A 12,567-nucleotide genomic window follows, 5' to 3' on the forward strand; every position below is an offset into this window, starting at 1 on the left:
AACAACAGTATGAGAAAGTCTCACTTTGATTCAGGACTCTTATCTCTCTGCAGCATCTTGCTGCGAAGAATTGAACTTTATCTCATTTCCTTCTCAGCACAGGGTCAGTGCGGCTCAGTGGGACTTCTGGCTGTCTCCCGCTTCACAGTCCATCAGTGCTGAGAAAGCAATGGGGAATATTACTCACATGTTGTATTCTGTAAACTTTTGGAAAAAATTGAATTATGTATTTACTTCCAAAACATTCATTCTCAGTTCTGGGAAAAATACAGTATATGATCGACTGTATCAGGAAGTGGGAAAAGTTAAAATATGTTGTGACCAGTGGAGAAGTGGGATGAGAATAAATAGTGCCCTTCTCTGATTTCAACTGCGCAAGCCTTTTCAATCTGGCTCTGTAGCTTAGTTGGTTACAGCCCCTGTCTAGTAAATAGGAGATCCTGGGTTCAACTCCCAGCAGAGTCTTATTGCACATTTGCAGTGTGCTTTAGAAGCTTCCTTATCTTTCATTTACATTTCTGTCTTGTGAAATTTGACTTCGAATTCAAATTACATAATGAATTTCAGTCACAGGAGAAAACAGCCTTTGTGAAGGATGTGAGTTTGGAATGGCTGTTCCTCCTTGCACAGAAATTCAGTGCTGATACGCCAAAGGCAACTTCTTTGATAGAAGTTTGTTCACAGTTACATTCAACCTGGAAAACAGCTCGACATTAATCTCACTGAAGGAAAGTGTGACTGCGTTGTCTGTTTCAGAGTGTTTGTGTCGTTATGTGTTGCTTTCAACCGTGACTGGGACATGACGCAAGTGGGAGGGTTGATCCGAGGTTTGGAATATTTGTCAGTCAGGAACAAGAAAAATCAAAGGAAGCAAATAAGAAAACCTATGTCTCATGTGGTTACCGACAGACGGTGAGAAAATATTAAACTTTGTTCTATTCAATACAGCTGTGTGAACTTTGACCTGTTCTACCTTTTTATAAACAGTATTTGAAGGGTCTCGGTAACAGTATTCAGTGTTGATGAGAGTGGGGTCTGGGTGAGCATCTGCTGAGTGTGACAGGGTCAGGACTGGATGCAGGAAGTTCTCTGACAGTCTCTCACTCTCTCTCTCTCTCTCTGATGGGTTGAGTTGATTTTCAACTGGCAGCTGTTGGTGTTTCAATAAATGAAAGAGGTTCCCTCCACCCAATTTTTTTGAACAGACAGTGTAGTATAAGGATGTAAAGGGTTAATGCTGAAGACAGTGGGATCAACCCCTCCCACTGTCAGAGTGCTGATGTAACAGTCACATGAGATGAGGTTTGGAAGAGAGAGCAGCACCAAGGATGCTAGCTTCGGAGGCTTGATGAGTGTGTACATAGTATTGTGTAAATTAGAAAAGAGTTCTTAGTTCTTCCAGCAGGAAATGTGTCCAAAAAATATTGAGAAATTCACACTTTTGTTATTCAGGAGTGGAAAAACAGATATTAACTCCAAGTGACAGTTCTGGGTTCATTTAACAAAAAAAAAGGTAGAGAATAATATTACTCACTGATTGAAATCCCCCAGTGAGGAGACAGTTAAACAGGTGATCTGTTGGGGCATCATTCGATCCAAGGTTTCGGCAGCATTTAATCTCCCTTTTTGGTGAAATTCTTCGTTATTTGCATCTTTTTTTAAAATCCAGCTTTGATGGGTGGGTGAAAAAACTCAGAAAAACTGAACAGTTCCATCCTTTCTTTTCTTCCTTCTTCCCACCAGTTTCTCTTTTCTGTCCCAGATCAATATAATGATGAGAATCCCAATTTAATCTGCTGTTTTATCTATTCCAATCAAAATTCAACATTCCAATCAAATCTATTTGTTATTCCACAGTGTCTCTCCATGTGTTTTATTCTGTTGTATTCTCTCACAGTCTGTTTGATGATCAATGTTCCATCTCACTCTCTGTTCTGGTGAAGACCAGAAGCAGTGATATCAGTTTGCACCACCCACCAAGTCGGCCTGAAGCTGTGCCTCACCGATCATGTGGAGTTAGGAACATAGGAACATAGGAGCAGGAGTCGGCCATTCAGCCCATCGAGCCTGCCCCACCATTCAATATGATCATGGCTGATCATCCACTTCAATGCCTAATTCCCCACACTTTCCTCATATTCCCTTATGTCATTTGTATTTAGAAATCTGTCAATCTCTGCTTCAAACATACTCAATGACTGAGCTTCCATAGCCCTCTGGGGTAAAGAATTCCAAAGATTCACAACCCTCTGAGTAACAACATTTCTCCTCATCTCTGTCCTAAGTGGTTTCATCCTTATTTTGAAATTGCACCCTCTGGTTTTCGACTCCCCAACCAGGAGAAACATCTTAGCTGCATCTACCCTGACTGTCCTTTAAGTATTTTGTGGGTTTCAATGGGATCACCTCTCATTCTTTGAAACTCCAGAGAATACAGCCCGTTTCCCCAATCTCTCTTCATAGGACATTCGCACCATCCCAGGAACAAGTCTGATTAACCTTTGTTGCACTCCCTCTGTGGCAATAATATCCTTCCTAAGGTAAGGAGACCAAAACTGCACACAGTACTCCAAGTGCGGTCTAAGCAAGGTTCTTTCCAATTGAAGCAAGAATTCACTATTCCTGTACTCAAATCCTCTTGTGATAAAGTCTAACATACCAATAGCCTTCCTAATTACTTGCTGCACCTGCATGTTAGCTTTCAGTGACTTATTGACATGGACACCCAGATCACCCTTATATTCTGTACCTCAGTTAATAAAGGAAAGGATTCCATATACCAGCTGAACCACCTTATTGACCTGTCCTGCTACTTCAGGGATCTGTGGACATTCACTCCAACGTCTCTCACTTCCTCGACACCATTCAGTGTTCTCCCGTTAATTGTGTATTCCTTTGCCTTTTTTGACGTCTGCTCTCGCTGTTCCCTGCTCTCCGAGTGAAATCTTTCTCCCTCTCCTGGGCTCTTTATGCTCCGCTTCGCTTTCACTGTTTCCCTCTCTCTTAATGTATCAATATTTGTTTGCCTTGTGTTTAATTTAAAATATGGATTAACTGTATTTTACAGTTGTAGGTTTTATTTGGTAGTCCTGTACAAGTTGTGGATTGGTATTTAATATTCAGTTCTGTGAAAACGATTGTGAATGAAAATTTAACTTTCAATCTTATACATGGGCTGGTCTGCAAGCTCCAAGTCCTTCATTTTGTAGTAATGGAATTGATACTGTATCTTTCAGTCTTAATCTCTGTGGGATTTTTGAACTGGTATGTAATGCATAACATGGTCTAACGTCTGATGTACATTATGGGATTCATCGGAAATAGGGGCATTCGGCCATTCAGCCCATCGAGCCTGCTCCACCATTCAAACAGATTGTGGCTGATCATCTACCTCTATGCCATAATCTATCGATTTCTGTCTTGAATATGTTCAATGATTGAGCCTCCACAGCCCTCTGGGATAAAGAATTCCACAGATTTCCCACCCTCTGAGCAAAGAAATTCCTGCTCATCTCAGTCTCAAATGGCCTGCCCTTATTCTGAGACTGTGTCCCCTTGTTCTAGACGCACTAGACAGAGGAAACATCCTATCCATATCTCCCCTGCGACACCCTGTAAGAACTTTGAAAGTTTCAATGAGATCACCTCTCATTCTTCAAAACTCCAGAGAATTTCGGCCCAGTTTCTGCAGTCTCTCATCAGAAGACAACCCCACCATCCCAGGGGATTAGTCTGGTGAATCTCCGTTGCACTCCCTCTATGACAAGTCTATCCTTCCTTAGATAAGGAAACCAAAATTGTACGGAATATTCCAGGTGCGGTCTCATCTAGACTTTATACAATTGAAGCAATACATCTTTACTCATGCACTCAAATCCCCTTTCAATGAAGCCAACATACCAGTTGCCTCTTAATTGCTTTCTGCACCTGCACACTAACTTTTAGTGTCTCATGAACAAGGACACCCAGGTCCCTTTGGACATCAACACTTCCCAGCCTCTCACCATTTAAGAAATACTCTGTCTTTCTGTTTATTCTACCAAAGTGGAGAACTTCACACTTATTCACATGATATTCCATCTGCTATGTTCTAGCCCATTCACTTAGCCTGTCCAAATCCCCTTGAAGCCTCCTTGCATTCATTCTGTACCTTTCAATCATGTAAATTTTGTCTGTTCTATTTCAGATTTTATATTTAAAATGTAACCATGGTGACAGAGTTTATTGAGATCTGATAGTGAGTTTGTTTTTGGACTGCGATTGATGTATCAACCTGTCAGCTGTACTGAATTGGAGTGAAATGGAAACAACTTCTGTCTCTCCTGCTGTTGTTTGACTGTTGGATTGAAAATGTGTCTCTCGACTTTGGGATCAGTGTCTGTCTGACTACTTCTTTTGTTTGTTCCAGTGGAACTGATGAGCTGGCAGTATCTCTGTGCTTTGGGAGTGATCCTGTACCGACTGTGTGTTGGAACGAGATCACTGCACTTTTCCTTGTGTCCAGGAATCACCACATCCATTCAGGTTCCTTCATGTATTTTCCTGCAGGAATGAAAGAACTGGTGAGATAGAAGATACAAAAGCGATCAATGTAATCGTCCCAATAATAATCATTATGAACAATCGCGAAATGAAAACCAGGAACACAAACAGTGTCAGTGTCTGACTCCACTGCAGTACTGCAGCATTCAGCTTCTGTTTACCAGGTTTTACAACAAGTTTGTGACATTCAGAAACAACACAAGTCCTGCACTGCTCAATGACTGGGACTGTCCGATAGAGCAGTGACCTTTACACAGTCACATTTCTATTTCAACGGAAAACAAGCAGCCACTATTTAAAATGTGCCTTTCACACTTCTCACCTGGTGTCTGCAATAAATGTTCTTTGTCTAACTGTCCACATCGTTATTTTGCGGCTATTTTTCCTCCACTGTTCACAATCCAACAAACAGTGAGAGACTGGAACTAAAGCAGGAAAATTCCCTCTCCTTTGGGTGGTGAAATTGTCAGTGATTTTCAATAGTGATTTCTTCCCATTGTGTCTCCCTGAGCCTGTACAGACACTGTCCGAGAATTAACTCTCCCTTCCCCGTGTCCCCGGCTCACTCCATGTTCCGGGAGCAGCTCCTGCTCCACAGTGTCTGTTACAAACACTCCCCGACTCCCCCTCAACTTCCCACCACTCAATGCTAATCTCTGAGCACATCTGCGGACACGCTCCCAAAGCAGTGGCTGCTGGAAGCAGATGCTGTTTGTTCCCTTCCCCCGGGCCCGGGAAGTCTCCATTAGCAGCTGATTTAAAGCATCTTGCCCTGATTGAGTGAATGGCCTCACAGACTGGGTTGGGGAAAGTCTGCGCATGCGCTCCACTCCTCATTGTGACGTCTCACAGGAGGCGGGGCTACAGCGCGCGTGCGCAGATCTCTGCAGCAATTCAGCATTCAAACATCAATGGGAACTTTCCCCATTTCACCCTCATCAAAGTCCCAAAGAAAGTGAAGAGGGGCTTGGACTGGAGGGAGGGAGGGGCGGGGTAGGGGGAACCTAGAACCCAGAAAGCTGCCCACTTGCCCCATTTAGATGCTCAATTTGCGGTCATTCCCTGCAGGGGGTTTGTTATTATTGAGCCCCTCCTGGTAAAACAATCCGATAGAAAGAGGGGAGAAAGGAGGGAGCCGGTGTGTTTGCTGGGACCTTGCAGAATTCATTTCAGCAGCAAAAGTCCCGGGTTATATTAACCCAAGTGAAACATGCTGTCAGTGAGAGGAAAACCGAACGGCCCTTTTCATCTTTTCATTGGAAACAAAGTAGAGCCGGAAGTGCGGCGAGCAGAGCAGACACACAAGCTCAATGACAGGAGAGCTCGGCCGTCCCTGAGTTTCAGCTCCCGGCTCTTACATTTCCTCATCCACACTGTCTTTACTGTGGATGTTCAGGGGTTCCTTGTCGGATCTGAGGACTGTATCCATTAAACATTCTGAGTCAGGAGATCCACACACTCTCTGTTACCAAGATTTATGGGCAGGAATGTTTCAAAACTTTGTCTATTAAATCATTGTATTATTCACAGAACTAATGAGGCTGACAGGAGAAGGGAGGGGAAGATGCGTTTGGTAGTGGCATCACGCTGTACCAATGCTTTGTCTTTCAACACACCATTAAGATATCGTTTGCCTTTGCTCCATGACCTTCTGGTCAGCTATTCTGTGACCTTGTCCTATTTACACCTTCTCCTTTGCCCCACCCCCACTTTACTTGCTGATAACCTTTTACATTTCTAATATTTATTATTTCTGAAGAAGGGTCACTGACCTGAAACGTTAACTCTGCTTTTCTCTCCACAGATGCTGCCAGACCTGCTGAGTATTTCCAACATTTCTTGTTTTTATTTCAGATTTCCAGCATCCGCAGTATTTTGCTTTTATTATATATAAATGTCTTGAATATTGGAATCACAGAATTGTTATTGCCCCGAAGGAGGCCATTTGGCCCATCGTGTCTGCACTGACTCTCCAAATGAGCAATTCACCTCATGTCACTTCCCCGTCTTCTCCCCATAATCCTGCACATTCTTCCTTTTCAGATAACAGTCTAATTCCCCTTTGAATTCTTCAATTGAACCTGCCTCCATCACATTCTCAGGCAGTTCATACTTTAACCACTCGCTGCGTGAAAAAGTTTTTCCTCATGTCGCTTTTGCTTCTTTTACCAATGACTTTAAATCTGTGCCCTCTCGTTCTCGATCCTTTCACAAGTGGGAACAGTTTCTCCCTATCCACTCTGTCCACACCCATCATCATTTTGAATACCACTATGAAATCTCCTCTTCGCCTTCTTTTCTCCAAGGAAAACAGTCCTAACTTCTCCAATCTATCTTCATAACTGAAGTTCCTCATTTATTTTTATTTATTTTTTATTTAGAGATACAGCACTGAAACAGGCCATTTGGCCCACCAAGTCTGTGCTGAACAACAACCACTCATTGATCCTAACCCTGCAGTAATCCCTGCCACCACTGGGAATAATTTGGAATGACCAATTTACCTATCAACCTGCAAGTCTTTGGCTGTGGGAGGAAACCAGAGCACCCGGTGAAAACCCACGTGGTCACAGGGAGAACTTTCAAACTCCGCACAGGCAGTACCCAGAATCAAACCCATGTCTCTGGAGCAGTGAGGCTGCAGTGCTAACCACTGCACCACTGTGCTGCCCCAGCCCTGGAACTATTCTCATGAATCTTTTCCATAATCTCTCCAATGCCTTCACATCTTTCCTAAAGTGTGCGCCCAGAACTGGACTCAGTATTTCAGCTAAGGCTAGTGTCTTATACAAGTTCAACATGACCTCCTTGTTCTTGTATTCTATGCCTCTATCACTAAAGCCGAGGACACTGTATGCTTTATTAACCGCTCTCTACACCAATTCCACCAGCTTGGATGACTTATACCCCCAGGTCCTTCTGCTCCTGCACCCCCTTTAGAATTGTACCCTTTATTCGATATTGTCTCTCCATGTTCTTCCTACCAAAATGAATCAATTCACATTTCTCTACATTGACCTTCACCTGTCATCTGTCCTCCCATTCCACCAACTTGTCTATGTCCTTTTGAAGTTTGACACTATCCTCCTTACAGTTCACAATGCTTCCTATTTTCGTATCATCCATAACCTTTGAAATTGTGCCCTGTGCACTCAGGTCTAGGTCATTCACATATATCAGGAAAGGCGAGGGCCCCAACACTGACTCCTGGGGAACTCCACTGCAAACCTTCCTCTCGCCTGAAAAATATCCATTGCTCACTACTCTTTGTTTCCTGTCACTCAGCCAATTCCATATCCATGTTACTACTGTCCCTTTTATTCCATGAGTTATAACTTAGCTCACAAGTCTGTTGTGTTGCACTGTTTCAAACTCCTTTTGATAGTCAATTAAATAAAAATACTGCAGATGCTAGAAATCTGAAATATAAACAAAATGTGCTGGAAATACTCAGCAGGTCTGGCAGCATCTGTGGAGAGAGAAGCAGAGTTAACATTTCACGTCAGTGACCTTTCAGATGCTGCCAGACCTTTTGAAAGTCCATGTACACCACATCAACAGCATTGCCCTCATCATCCCTCTCTGTTACCTCATCAAAAAACTCCAGCAGGACAGTTAAACATGATTTTCCCTTAAGAAATCCATGCTGACTTTCTGGAATTAACCCACATTTGTCCGTGGGACTATTAATTTTGTCCCGAATTATTCTTTTGAGAAGTTTTCCCACCACCAAAATTGAACTGATTGGGGAGTGAGACGAGGTGAGTTGCTCTAGCAGAGAGCCAGCACGGGTTCGACAGGCCGAACGGCCACCTTCTGTGCTTTCGCCATTCTCTGATTGTATGATTCTAGCGACAACTGCTGGTGGAGAGGCAGTGATGCAGGAATGGGTTGACAGAAAGGGGAAAATCTGGGCGAGTGTGTGTTTGCAGCATTTGCAGTTTGTGTTCGGGTTTGTGAATAAAGGTGATTTGGAAGCTGTGTTCCAAATTGAAGTGTTTACTGGAAGCAAGAAGTTGATGTAAATGAAGAGTAAAACGTGTTAAGATGAAGTGTGGTGTGATTGAGGATAGCAGTAAATATAGTGTTGGTGAATTATTTGTGTTAATAAACTTCCACTGCACCCTCTGCTGCAGGCTGCTGTTTATATCCAGCTGTGTATTAGTGCTGTGTGTTAACTAGATAAATGTTTGTTTCAACGCTGTTTATAAAGCAATAGCATTGCACTCAAACAGTCCCAGACATAGCAACACACGTACAAAAGCAAAATACTGCAGATGCTGGAAATCTGAAACATAAACAGAAAATGCTTGAAATAGTCAGCAGGTCTGGCGGCATCTGTGCAGAGAGAACAGTTAACATTTCAGATCTGTTTCGTTAGCTCACGTTAACTTTGTTTCTTTCTCCACAGATGCTGCCAGACCTGCTGAGTATTTCAAGCATTTTCTGTTTTTATTACAGCAACACAGGTGCTGGGAGGCTCAGCCTGGTTACACAATGTGACAAGAACGCTGAGTAACACCATCGACAATGGGACAGAGAGAAAAACACACAGAAAACCAATAGACTGTGAGGAAGCTAAAGTGAGGGACGCAGAGAGAGAGAAACAGACAGACAACAAGACTGAGATGGAGAATCAAGGCATTTATATTTTATTGAGTTCTCCCTGTTGTATCAAGGTATTTCCTGTTGTGTAAATATGTTTTCTGTTGTGTAAAGATGTCCCCTGTTGTCGTGTCAAGGTTTTCCCTGTTACTGTTTCACTTTTCTGTTGCTGACCGTCTCCTCACTGTGACCATTTGCCCTGGTTTTATTGTGGCCAACATCACCATCTGGTGGTGGAACGGAGACTCTGCAGGAAGGGGTTGACAAAGGGGGAGAGACTCGGTGATTTGTGAGATTTGTTGCTGATTGATATGATCTCTGGAAGAAAAAAGCTCATTGCAGTAAAGTAAGAAGCATGATGTCATTGTGGATAAACACTAGATGTTTTGAAAGTGACCTGTTTGTGTTACTACAAAATAGCAGAGAATGGTTTCGACCTCTGGTTTAAGGGCCCAACACACTTCCGCTGTGCCACTCTGCCACTGGCTGTTTCAAATTCCAGCTGCCTGTTCGTGAAATATGTTCATTTCCCCAATTATTTTTGTAAAAATACGATTGTAGTCAGATTGCTCAAGGATCCCAGACTCAGCAACACACGTGCTGACAGACTCACCCTCACTGCACAATGGCACAAGGACACTGAGTAACAGCACCGACAATCAGGCAGCTTTGTACAAAATTGGATTAAGGACAGAAAATAGCGAGTCGTATTAAATGGTTCTTTGTTAGGAAGGATGCGAGCATAAGAGGGGTGACAATCCCAGGCAGCGGAGGCACTCAGGTGAAAGCCTCCCTCCTGCACATGGATGACGTCGCCGTCTTCTGCTCGGATCCGCTGTCCGTGCGCAGACTGATGAGCATCTGCGACCAGTTCGAACTGACCTCGGGAGCCAAAGTTACCCACGGCAAGAGCGAGGCCATGTTCTTTGGGAACTGGGCTGACCGATCCTTTGTCCACTTCACCGTCAGTTCAGATTACCTGAAGGTGCTGGGGATATGGTTCGGAAGGGCCGGGGCGTGCACCAAAACCTGGGAGGAGCGAGTAGCCAAGGTACGACAAAAGTTGGGCATGTGGGGGCAGCGATCTCTCTCCATTGTGGGTAAGAACCTGGTCATCAGGTGCGAGGCGCTCACGTTGTTGCTGTATGTGGCGCAGGTCTGGCCCATACCCCACTCCTGCGCTGTCGTGGTCACCTGAGCCATTTTCCGCTTCTTCTGGGGATCTAAAATGGACCGGGTCCGGAGGGACACGATGTTCAAATCTCTGGATGAGGGCGGGAAAAATGTACCCAACGTCGCCCTCATCCTGATGACCACCTTCGTGTGCGGCTGCATCAAGCTGTGTGTAGACCTCCAGTACGCCAACTCCAAGTGTCACTACGTGCTGAGGTTGTATCTGTCCCCGGTGTTGCGAAGGATGGGCCTGGTCACATTGCCGTGGAACACTCCATGCAGTTGGACCGTGCCGGACCACCTATCCTTCGTGGAGCAGTTTCTGCGGGAAAACACCTTTGACCACCGATCCATCAGGCAGTCGTCTGCACAGAATGTCCTCAAGGCCCAACGGGGAAAGGAGACGGTGGATCCTGTATGATGGTTCCCCGAGCAGACCGTCAAAGTCATTTGGCGGAATGCCTCATCACCAGAACTTTCAAGCAAGCACCAAGATGTAGCTTGGCTCGTGGTAAGAAGGGCCCTCCTCGTCAGATCCTTCATGCACACCCGAAGTCTCACCCCCTCCGCACAATGCCCCCGCGGTGTCTGTGGTGGGGAAGAGACCGTTGCCCACCTCCTCCTGGAATGTGCCTTAGCAAAGCAGGTGTGGAAAGAGATGCAGTGGTTTTTGTCGAGGTTCATCCCAAGCAGCTCTGTAACACAGGAGTCTGTGCTCTACGGGCTGTTCCCAGGGACGCACACCGAGACAAACATCAACTGCTGCTGGAGGACTATCAATTCGGTGAAAGACGCCCTTTGGTCTGCCCGAAACCTGCTGGTCTTCCAGCGCAAAGAGTTGTCCACCACCGAATGTTGCAGACTGGCACATTCCAAGGTCCAGGACTACGTGGTGAGGGACGCACTAAAGCTTAGGGCAGCCGCAGCAAAGGCTCAATGGGGAAAGACCACTGGGTAAGGTCCCCCCACCAGGCTGAACTGAGGGGCTGGATCCATGGGAAACCCCTCGAACTGTATCAGGAAAAGTTTGTGTGCTGTAAAATGTAAAAATGTATATGGCATGACAATGAAATGGAAGGGTTGTGAGGCAACTCATGATTGTGAAGAAGGAAGCTGATCACCTTTGCACTGTTTGTATTTTTTGACTTGATACTGTTTTGAACTGTTTGGGAATGTAATTTTTACAGATTTTTATGAATAAAGTATATTTTGGAAATTAAAAGAAAGTATTAAATGGTTCTCGGTCAGACTGGAGGATAGTCGACAGTGCTGTTCCCCAAGGGTCAGTGCTAAAACCACTGATTTTTTTGCTACAGATAAATGACTTGGATCTTGGAATATAGAGTAGAATCTCAAAATATCCCAATGACACCAAACATGGAGGAGTGGCAAACAGTGATATGAAATGAGCTGCCTGCAACAGGACAGTGATAGGCTAGCAGAATGGGCAGACAGGTGGCAGATGGAATTTAATAGTGACGAGTGTGAGGTGATGCATTTTAGCAGAAGGAATAGGCTGAGGCAATATATACTTAATGGCACAGTTCTAAAGAGTGTGCAGGAATAGAGGGACTTGGGGTTCATGTGCATCAATCTTTGAAGGTGGCAAGACATATTGCGAGAGTATCTGATCTATGGGAGAAGATTTTAGATATCGGCTTGTTCAATTACAGTTTCTGTTTTCTCTGTTACTTGTGGTTAGCAAATAAATAGAGGTATTGAATACTCCTCCACCAGTCCTAGGGATCATCCAAGTTATTTTAAATCCTCCCATGGGTCCCCATGTCAGACTGAGTTCCATGTTTTAGAATCAAGCAAAGGAAATCTGCTCAGTTCCAAAACTATCAGCGAGTTGAAGCTGATAACGTGCCTCTGGTGTCATCAGCAACACGGGAAATGCTGCAGCTGCAGTGAGAGGTCAGGCAACATCTGGCAGAGTTGCCAGAGGCTATGTGTACCCAAGCACGGACGATGGAGGAGTCCATCCAGGCCCTGTCTCTGATGGGGGTGTGTCTGGCTTCCTCCATTGAGAGATTGGTGACTGTCATGGAGAGCCAGATCCAGCCGACCAATCAGTGGCTGCCGGAGATGTTCGCAGACCTGCACTCCATCACTTTGTCCATGAGCTCCATCCAGCGGTGACAAGGTGAGAGGGGGGACGAGGCACCTGAACTCTCCACCAGGTCCACGTCCCTCTCAGGTCAGCAGGGAGGTACAAGTGTGTCTTATAACGGGGAGGAGCAGCTG

General features: G+C 44.8%; 1 non-coding gene across 1 annotated transcript; it reads left to right on the top strand.

Moving 5' to 3' along the window:
• Window positions 1-391: 391 nt before the first annotated feature.
• Window positions 392-465, top strand: trnat-agu (transfer RNA threonine (anticodon AGU)). The gene has a single exon. It is a non-coding gene; the product is annotated as a tRNA-Thr (tRNA).
• Window positions 466-12,567: the final 12,102 nt, after the last annotated feature.

The sequence above is a fragment of the Heterodontus francisci genome, unplaced genomic scaffold, assembly GCF_036365525.1.
Source record: "Heterodontus francisci isolate sHetFra1 unplaced genomic scaffold, sHetFra1.hap1 HAP1_SCAFFOLD_597, whole genome shotgun sequence".
NCBI classification, from domain to species: Eukaryota; Metazoa; Chordata; class Chondrichthyes; order Heterodontiformes; family Heterodontidae; genus Heterodontus; species Heterodontus francisci.